The sequence below is a fragment of the Acanthisitta chloris genome, unplaced genomic scaffold (assembly GCF_000695815.1).
Source record: "Acanthisitta chloris isolate BGI_N310 unplaced genomic scaffold, ASM69581v1 scaffold3498, whole genome shotgun sequence".
In the NCBI taxonomy this organism is placed as follows: domain Eukaryota; kingdom Metazoa; phylum Chordata; class Aves; order Passeriformes; family Acanthisittidae; genus Acanthisitta; species Acanthisitta chloris.
Window position 1 is genome coordinate 44,630 of NW_008686297.1, and position 10,000 is coordinate 54,629.

At 43.1% G+C, this 10,000-nt stretch overlaps 1 protein-coding gene across 1 annotated transcript in view; it reads right to left on the reverse strand.

The window, feature by feature from the left end:
• Positions 1–10,000, reverse strand: part of LOC103807322 (DENN domain-containing protein 1A-like) — a gene marked incomplete at both ends in the record, with an annotated part of 77,784 nt that overhangs the window by 40,220 nt on the left and 27,564 nt on the right. The gene's annotated exons all lie outside the window — the stretch shown is intronic.

Below are 10,000 nucleotides of genomic sequence, written 5' to 3' on the forward strand. Positions count from 1 at the left end.
CAGAAAGAAAATCTGAGTGCTATAAAACTGATTAAAATAATGTGCATTAAAATTAATACAGATTGATTAACCCACAAACCATTTCCTGAAAGTTGCAAATCAGCACCACAAGCAGAGGAACCTTTAGCACATCTTTGCACAGAGTAAAGAGAAGGAACTAACAGGAAAAGTGAAAACATGATCAGCAGATAAATTAATCATTCTCAGCTTTACAACACTGAACAAATACAGTCACTAAAGAGGCAAACCCAGAAACATGCTAGTGCCAAAACAGTGGTGTTCGTAGACAAAAGTGACCCATTAGATCACTCAGGAGTATTCAAGACGTGAGTTCTGTAACCCACGACCCACCACAAAGGTCTCCCAGTTTGCAGGTCTGTCCTACCTCCCAATTCATTGCTTATTCTCCCTCACACTTCAATATTTCAGGTCCTGAAACGCAAAGTCTCTTTCTGCTTTCAGCTAAGCAGGATAACCCTGGACAAACAACAAACCCTCTAATAAATTCAACACTTTTCTGACCGACAGCAATAAATTATCATCAATAACTAAATTGATGCTTCTCGCTTCATTTATTTCTAAAGCAAACGCCATTGTTCCCAAAGAAACTCCATCAATCTAATCACCTCTTCAGTGAAGCACAAAACATATTGACTCCCTTGCAGGAACAAGTTCCTCCTGCATAATTCAAACCAGCACAGCCCATCCCTAGCTGTGGTTTCAGGCTCAACTGCTCGTGCCCTGCTTTGGAGGTTTCCTGACAACCAAAATGTGGCGAGTTCTTCAGATTTCAGGCAGAAGCAGATCTGGAAACTTTGACTTCTTGACAGTTTATTGTTAGATTATTTAACAACCTCCTGTTTTTTAAAGAACAAGAAAGGATCTACTGAAGAAAGCCATGTAGGGCTAAGGCTTCTCCTCCTTTGAACTGCAGCAGGAAACCTGCAAAGGAGCTATGCAGATTCCAGAGGAAACTCTGTACAAACCTGCATTTTGAGACCAAATAATGTCTTGATAGTAAAGGTCTCGATAATGTGACTGGGTTCCCTCTGGTGCAGCATCTCCCTGACTTCTACAACTCCAACTGCTCCTGCATCCTGACAAATCTGAACTATCACACATTTCCCCTTTACCACGACTGAATATGCAAAATGTTACAAAACAAACAAAACAACCCCAAAAGAACTCTAAAAAAAAAAAATAATCAAAATTATAACTGCAGGAGAGCAAAGTGCCCGTGTTTTAATTGGCCTCACAAAAATGACCTCTCCATTATTCTGAGGGGTTACATACTGCCTGGAACTGATGGCAAACCCACTCACATAACCAAACACTCAGTGCCTCACCAGCATCACCTGGCTGGAGAAGGGCATCACTCAGGACTTACTCTGTGCTTATTTCTCTTCACTGCAAGAGGCAATAGACTGAATTTGTATCACTCTACTTTGCTTCATTTTAAAGAAAGATTTTACAGCACATTATGAATTTGTAATGTTATTGGGTGTAATTTGCCATTCACTGTAACCAAAACCATTCTGCCCTGATTCACAGCTAAAACAATTGGGACTAGCACAGGTTAACCACAGACTTATTTTTAAATTGCAACTATTAAAAAAAATATAAAAATCGTATGCAGAATTAGCTTTTAATTAGCAAACTGCTGATCTTTTGCATGCAAGAAGAACAATTACTGGAGAAGTGTTCCAGTTTTGCTCCAGTTGCAAACTCGTTACCCTGGATAGAATGCTGCTGGTTTTGTTAATTCCTTAGCCACTCCTCAGACTGAAAGATAAGCAATGCCTACATCACACACAGCTTCCCCCCGACCTCTTTAGGTGGTGGTTATTTATAACCCAGAAAAATCATCATTTCATTAGATGTCAAACAAGCCCCACAACAAACCCAACCTCAGAATCGCTCCACGTCAGCATCTTCGAATCTGCTTTACCCAACATGAAACAGAGGAAGTATCAATAGCCTGTTTTCTTATTTTATTCCCTTACGCCTGTTTTCTCAAAGCAAACCCTACAGAAATGCCTGCAAGGAAAAGCCCCTGGAAGCAGAAGCAGCCCCAGCAGCCCAGGCCTGGCAGCGATCGGCACTGCCGCCAGTCTCCAGGGCATCACGTGCCAGTTCCCTGGATCAATCCCCAAGTTTATATTTCCACAAATCTTTGTACACGCGTTTGATTTTTAACATTTTAATGAGCTGAAAGCTCATCTCTCGCAGGCAGCGAGCGGCATTAAAGTGCAGGGCATGAACCATGTCCCCGGGGGCCTCGGCCCGGCCGCGCCGCCCGTGGCTGCGGGACACACACCACCTGGCTCCCCGGCCCAGGGCTCCTGCCCTGCCCATAATCAAAACACTGCTGGCATCACAAACCCCGCCCGGGTTTGCTAAAATCCCTCCCGATCAATAGCGGCAGGACATAACTTATCGGAGACGACACCGCACTCATTGATCATGTTTGGTTCCACAGCAGTTGGATTCTAAATGAGGCTGGAGGCAGAGCTCAGCCCAAAGTGGGGCAGCAAAGTTTGTAAACGAGCTCATTGATCACGTTTGGTTCCATAGCAGTTGGATTCTAAATGAGGCTGGAGGCAGAGCTCAGCCCAAAGTGGGGCAGCAAAGTTTGTAAACGAGGCTGGAGGCAGAGCTCAGCCCAAGGTGGGGCAGCAAAGTTTGTAAATGAAGCTGGAGGCAAAGCTCAGCCCAAGGTGGGGCAGCAGAGTTGGATTCTAAATGAGGCTGGAGGCAGAGCTCAGCCCAAGGTGGGGCAGGCCCCGCAAGGTTTTCCTCCACACACACCCGTGTGGAACGCCAGGCTGGGAAACACACACAATACACACTGGGCTTGTGGCCCAAACCATCTCTCTATTGAACGGAAATAGGAAAGCAAGCTCAACAATGCTGAAAAAATGTGCACATTCACTTGTGAATTTAATAAGCAAGCTGCAGCTTGTCTTTTTTTATTTTTATTTTTAAACCTTTCACCGTATGCTCCCACTCGCAGATCCACGGAACAACTTTAGAGCCTCCTAAATACAGCAGGTTGCTTCACTTCTTGTTCAAATGAACAACAGTGACAAACACACAAGGAAACGAGACTGCCCCGAGGAATGCCACGCAAACGAGTGGGGCGAGGGCAGGAGGCTCTGCCAGCCACTCTCAGAGACACACAGGGGGAACAGCAGTGTAAGGAGAGGCTGGACAGAGAGGCAATTAAAATACAGAGAGAGATCTGTGAAAAATCAAATCTGAATGCGAATCAGAGCAGGGAAACAACCCAGGACACACCCCAACAGGTTGGGAACCTGTATTTGGAAGCCTGTTGGGGAAACCTGAGGAAAATCTGGGTGCTGCTGAAAAACTACCCAGAGTACAGACTAGACCTTGATGTAGATCGTGGAGGGAGGGGGAAAGGAAGCAAATCAAACCCCCACAACCCAAACCCCACAACAGTGACTTACAAGGGGCATGGCAAATAAGAGGAGTTTTGCATTGAGAGAAGAGACAACTCCATGATGAAAAAGGTGACTGCTGCTTTATCTCCTTGACCTTAAACCAGAGGTGAAGTACAGCTGAGGCTGCTGTAAGTGAAACACTAAACAGAGAGGGTGGAAATGCAAACAGTTTTCATCTTATTCAGCTTGAAAGATCATCTGAATCCAGGAAACAAGTGTGAAACTCACCCTCTTCCTCAGAGGGACCCTAAGGGTGTTCCAAGAACACATCAGCAGATGGATGAAGAATGGAGGAGAAGCTGGAGGATGAGGGAGGACACTCAGCCTGGTCAGGTCAGGGAATGCAGGAACAGGGAACAACCCAACCTGACCGGTGAGCAACTACAGATGATTTCATTTCTCATCAGAACAACATCAGATTTAAACACTACAAAATGTTAATATAGCATAAGAAAGTGCCAAGACGTTAACTGAAGCAAAATATTATCCAATTAAATTTGGGTTGTACATTCTGCCCACAAAATTGTAAACTGCTCTTACATTTCATTCATCTATTTGAGTAACTAATTAAATCATCCACTGCAGGGAACAGTGGGTTTAAGGATTTAAAAGAGATGTCAGTGCACCCAAATAACCAACTTAAACCTGACAGCAATTCTGTATAAAGCCCAAAGGTGGTGAAAGAGCAAGTACAGAACCCCCCAAACACCATCAAATGGCTGTGCAGGTTTGGTCAGAAGTCCAGACACATCTTCCTAGGAAAGGGAACAGCTCTGTGCACAATAATAAGCACCTGAGTAACAATTTGCTAACTTCAAACACTTTACAGAGCAACTACTCAAAATTTTACTTAGAGAATATAAGCAAAAATGGCACAGCAAATTCAACCCTCAGCACAGCTCTGAGTAACAACCAGGGATCACTTGTGCTTTGGAAATTTAAACTGCAGTTTGCCAGTTCATATTATCCCACAGCAGATTTTCCCAAAGTTATTGACACAGACCATTCTCACACTGTGGAATTTGTAGGTGAGAGTCAGGGGAAGCATTTCAGTGCCAGGAGGCTCTGAAACAGAACTCTGTGATCCCAAGGCATAGGGTCTGTGTCAGCCACCTCTCCCCGAGGTGCAGCAAGTGCCCAAGCACAGAGCACAAAGAATAATAATCAAACCCAAGAGTCCTCCAGGTTTTAAATATTTTTCCAGTTTTGAAAAACCTGACACAACACAGATTCTTTTTAAAAATCATCGCTTGTTTAAAATATTTATGCCAAATTTCACATTGTGTCGATTTTGCAATAAGATCTTCGCACACCTCGCAGAGTACTGAGTGTTCCTGAATTCTGTAAGGTCCAAAATATTTTAACAATCAATTTTAATCAGTTCTTTAAAAGAATCTTCTGCCCCCAAAAAGTCAGGGCATAATTTGCTTGACAGAATTACTGTAAATTACCTGAATTTAGTTGTATCTCTACTTTTCTAATTCCAGTACAACTTTCTAGCAGCAGATCATCCCTTTGCTTCCTGTTCCAGAAATCCATCAGCTCTCTCTGTGCCATCCTGAAGCTGACCTGGGCAGGCTTTCCCTCCCACCCCTCTGTGTCCGAGGGTCAGCGGGGGAATGGTGCCAGCACAAACAGCATCATCTCACTGAAGGTAACTGCTTGTTCCCAGGAAAATGCTATTTTTGCAAATAAACAAAACCTCCAACACACACACACCCAGCCCTGGAAACAGGAAGAGCAGGAGACAAATAACATTTCCTCAGCATATTGAGGCCTGCTAGCATTTAAATATTTTAAACGTGCAAAATCTATGCACAGATGGGCAACTTTTCTCCTCGCATTACTAAAAACATATTTCAGGATAGAGCTCAAAATCCCTGAATTTTTTAAACCTAATTGTGACTCTGTTTCTTAGAATTCACACCCCAAGGCCAAAGCTTTCCTGCCACCAGTCCTTCAAATCTGATTTGGACATTACACGGGAGGAGGCTCCAAGCCTCCCTGAGGTCTCACTCCTTTTACAACACACGCGAAAACAGGAGATAATGGGCCTGTGCTGAATTCCAGGCTCTGCTCAGCTCCTCCTGGGACACAGGCCTAGCAGATGTGATAAAAACTGTGTCAGAGAAGTAGCTCTAGTTTTTGCCTTAATGACAACTTCAACCTCTCAACTAATAGAACAAAAGAACAGGAACGACTATTACTTTACTCCAGTAGGAAAAAATCTGAGAGCGAAGCTGAACTAAATATTTAAGCAGTTTTTCAAAGAGATCTCAATAAATGTCTCTAAAACCCCTTCAATAAAATTGAGATATTTAGTTTTATTCTAAGAGAAATGGATTTTAGCTAACATGCTAAAAAAATTCTACAGCTGTTGTTGTAGGAATAACTGTCCCAGTCTTAAATCACAGAGAGCTGAAATATCCTACAAACAGGCAGAAAAAAATCAGCTCCAATTATGTGCTAAGTAGTGATCAGTTGGTAAGGATAAGAAGTGTCAATATCAGAGAGCACTGATACAATGAAATACATTCTAAACTTCCAGTGACTAAAGGTGAGGAGTATTTTTAGTTAGCAGAAATTAGGTGAGAACGATTAGCTGTGAAAAGATAATCAGGTCCGGCTCACCCTGCAAGTGATTGCACAGGTACATGGCCTGAAAAGCAAAGCTCAGGATACATCCCCGGGGTCGCATGTGTTAAATATGATAATTCTGGCAGGGCTGCCTGTCCCTTTCAGCCTCCTCTGCTCCATTCAGCCCCCAGCGCATACCCACTTAATCAGCAATCATTGTTCTCTCAGGCAGGACTTTGTTGTCAAGACAAGCACTGAAACCTTTAAAATATTTCAGAACTGGCATAAGAAAAAAGTGATCTTTGTCAAACAAGGACAAATTTATGCAAATCTTTTATAAACATTCACAAACATTTATTTAGCTTTTGAAATGTTGGCCTCATTTGAGAGCATGAAAATGAGGGGGAAGTAGGAAGATGCAAAGGACAGCTTAGAGGCTGGCACACTACATAAATATTCAGAGGGAAGATTATAGGATTCATGTTAGGCTGTCTTAGGTTTCTCCAAAGTCCACATAGAATACCAAAGAACAAAACTAACGAGAAGTAGAGCAGATGTCAGACAATGCAGCAGCCCCTTTTCCACACTCACTTGGCTATACTTCGATGCTTTCATTTTTTCTTTCAATATGGTTAGGTCATTCAAGGATTCTCCTATAGACTCTGTATTGTGGCTACAGAGCTATAAGCTGGACCTCTGTCAGCTTTCCAAAAGTTCCCAATGAAAAGGCATTATGCAAATTCTACCTCTCTTACTCTCTTTTCAGGAAAAAAGCCTCCAGTATGCAGTCATCGGAGTATTGGAAGTCCCAGCCTTCATTTCTGTATGGTTGTGTTTGCCTTAGGGCCATGCTGCTTGTTTTGACAGTGGATCCCCCTAGATAGTTGGGATTAGTCGAGCTTGTTTAGATAAACTTGAAATCAAGGCCTTCTCTAGGTAGACAGCTAGATGTAGCTACTGAGTTTCCAGCTGCCTTCTGCTTTCATCCCAAAACAACTGCAGATTCACAGCAGAGATCACAGCCACAGGCTATGTCACATACATAAGTACGAAATTAAAGGCTGCTAAAAGAAGCCTTTGTAAGTCTTAGTGCTAAAATAAGGAATCTGTACTGCATAGTTTAAACAAGTGATCCAAGAAGCACCAATAAAGGTTTGCACTGGAGAGCTAAACAGATGGGCAGCAGAGAGATGCCCTGTGTGCATCACTGGGCAGGGTCCTGCTCAGCCTCTCCCTGGTGCCCAGGTACTGCTCAGCCTTTGCAGAGTACAGGCAAGGAAACACTCCACAGCAGTGCAGGGTACCCAAAAATGAGCTGTTTATCACACACTAACTTGATGACAGCACTGCTCCGACTGCGTTTTCAGTCCCATGCACAGCCAGATTTGATCTCTGCTCTACTCAGATAATGCAAACCACAGGAACTCACTCACACAAAGACAACATGGTGAAAGAGAAGGGTCACAGCTCCAAACCTAAATCAAACCCTAAAATCACATCCCACCCATCTGATCCATTACACCTCTACAAACCTCACTGCAGTTCAGCCCCGACAGCAGATTCAGTTTTTAGGGGTAGGAAAACAACCCCCACAAACAGTTTTGGCTTTTAAGGATTGTAATCTCTTCTAGCTGGGTGCAAATTCTCACATACACTTCTGCTGCATCCAGGCACAACAGATGGGAAACTAAATTAAAGGAAAAATTAATCCTTGGGATGTTATAAATAAACAACTAGGAAAAAAACCAAAAGAAACAAACAAACAACTTATTTCAACAAATAGTAAATATCATTACAAATCAATTCCTGTCCCTTGCTCAAGAAAAAGAAAGTGAGAAACTTGCAATGCTGAAAACAGTTTAAAGTGAAGAGCAGAATTCTGTGGAGAAGAAGGCAAGGTGAGGACTTGCCACCAGGCTCTGACTCCGTGCAGAGGCCTCTGGAGTCACTCTGCTGCCATCTTCACTCTACAGAAATGCTTCCATCCCTCACTGCAAAACTGAGGCACTGAACTGACAGGATTTTTTATAGAAATTCAAAGGGTTAAAACGTGTGAGAGCAACATCAGACTTCAACTCCCCCCTGCACTGGTTACCAAAGAGAATGTTGGAGCACATCCTGAATCCAGTTAGTCACTCCATCCCATGAATTACCCAACAATGACACCCTCAGCTGGAATAAGCTACAGACTTGGAATCCAAACCAACAACTGAGCAAATATTCAATTCCTGAGCAGTACTGAGAAAACCAGTTCCATCATGCCGGAGTAGCTGGAAGGACACCGAGCAAGACTTTTAGAACTGCTCCCTGAAAGTTACACATGACTGCTAAGAAAACCACCACGGATACACCTACCACGGTGTTCTCACACACCAGGAGCTGATCCCAGTCCTTCTCACGGGTGTCTGCTAATGGCTGTGACCAAGACCCTCCTCACATGCTGCTGGGGCAGAGCTGTGAGCTGACCACTAACAAAGTTACTTCACAATCCCTTCCACAGTCAGATCTGCCTCCTGCAGCAGAAATGTGACAGAGCTAAACAAGTATCCCAAAGGGGGCAACAGCTGACCAACTTTTAAACTTTCCAAGTCCCTGTTCCTCAGACTTGTATTCCCTCTGCACCTGTCTGAGAATTCTCTAAAGAGGAGGAAGGAAAAGCTGATGAATGTGATGAGGACACTCATACCCCCAGGGCAAGGAGAACTTTTCTAACAGGAAACTGCAGAGCTGAGTCGGAGCCAGTGATCACCTCAGATAACTGAGGGTTATGAAAGGACAGAGCTTTTCAAATGCATCACAACTTCTAGATTTCCAAAGACAAGAATGTGTGGGAGAGAATTGTGGTCAGAAACCTGAGAGTTATAAAAACATTCACATGAAGGAGAGAGAGCTGATATGTCCAAAGATGACTGAACTTACAATCTTAAGTTTGCCAAGTATAAAGCAAAGAACTTTGGACTTCTCTGGTTCAACACAGAACCATTTCTAGCTTCTCTCTGTAATACGCCACCAGTTCCATGCTCCTGTCCAGGCACACATCAAAGTTTGGGTATGTGAATACCAATTAGTGTCACTGATTGATTACCAACACGTTCTCTTTCAGGCTACTTTCCACCTATTCCTTCAAAAACGAATCTAAAAAGAACACAGAATAATGGACCCTGTCAGGCCTTGAATGCTATCTCACTTTGAAACAAAACAAAGATGCTTCCTGCATCCTGGAGGTTTCTAAACAAAAACTGAAATAGATTCTGAACTGATCTGTAGCAGCAGTGCAGAACTGGATGGGTCAGCACACTGGTACAAGAGAACTTGAACAGTTTTGCTGCTGAGTACTTCACAAACCCACGCAGAGTATCACTGCAAAAAAAACCCATCTTAATGCTGGCAGTGAATGTTTTATACTTTTATCAACAGACTTAAACATAAGTGATAATGATTACTCACTCCAGGCCTGATCCCCCAACCTTTACTCACAGGAGCAGTCCCACAGGATTTCACTACGAGTACCTCAATGAATGAGGGTTGGCAGGACAGGGTTTAAATTATTCATATATTCACAGATTTTAAGACCAGAAGGGACCATTGCAGTGAATGTTTTATACTTTTATCAACAGACTTAAACATAAGTGATAATGATTACTCACTCCAGGCCTGATCCCCCAACCTTTACTCACAGGAGCAGTCCCACAGGATTTCACTACGAGTACCTCAATGAATGAGGGTTGGCAGGACAGGGTTTAAATTATTCATATATTCACAGATTTTAAGACCAGAAGGGACCATTATGATCATCTAGTGTGACCTCTTGTATAACAAAGGCCACACGATTGTATCCACTACTACTTGCACTCGGCTGAGTCATTTGTGGTAAAACCAAACTGTGTCTAGAGAACTTCCAATATCAGTTCAAATTTTACATGAAAGATAACTGAAATGGTTTAGCAAGTGGCTTTAGC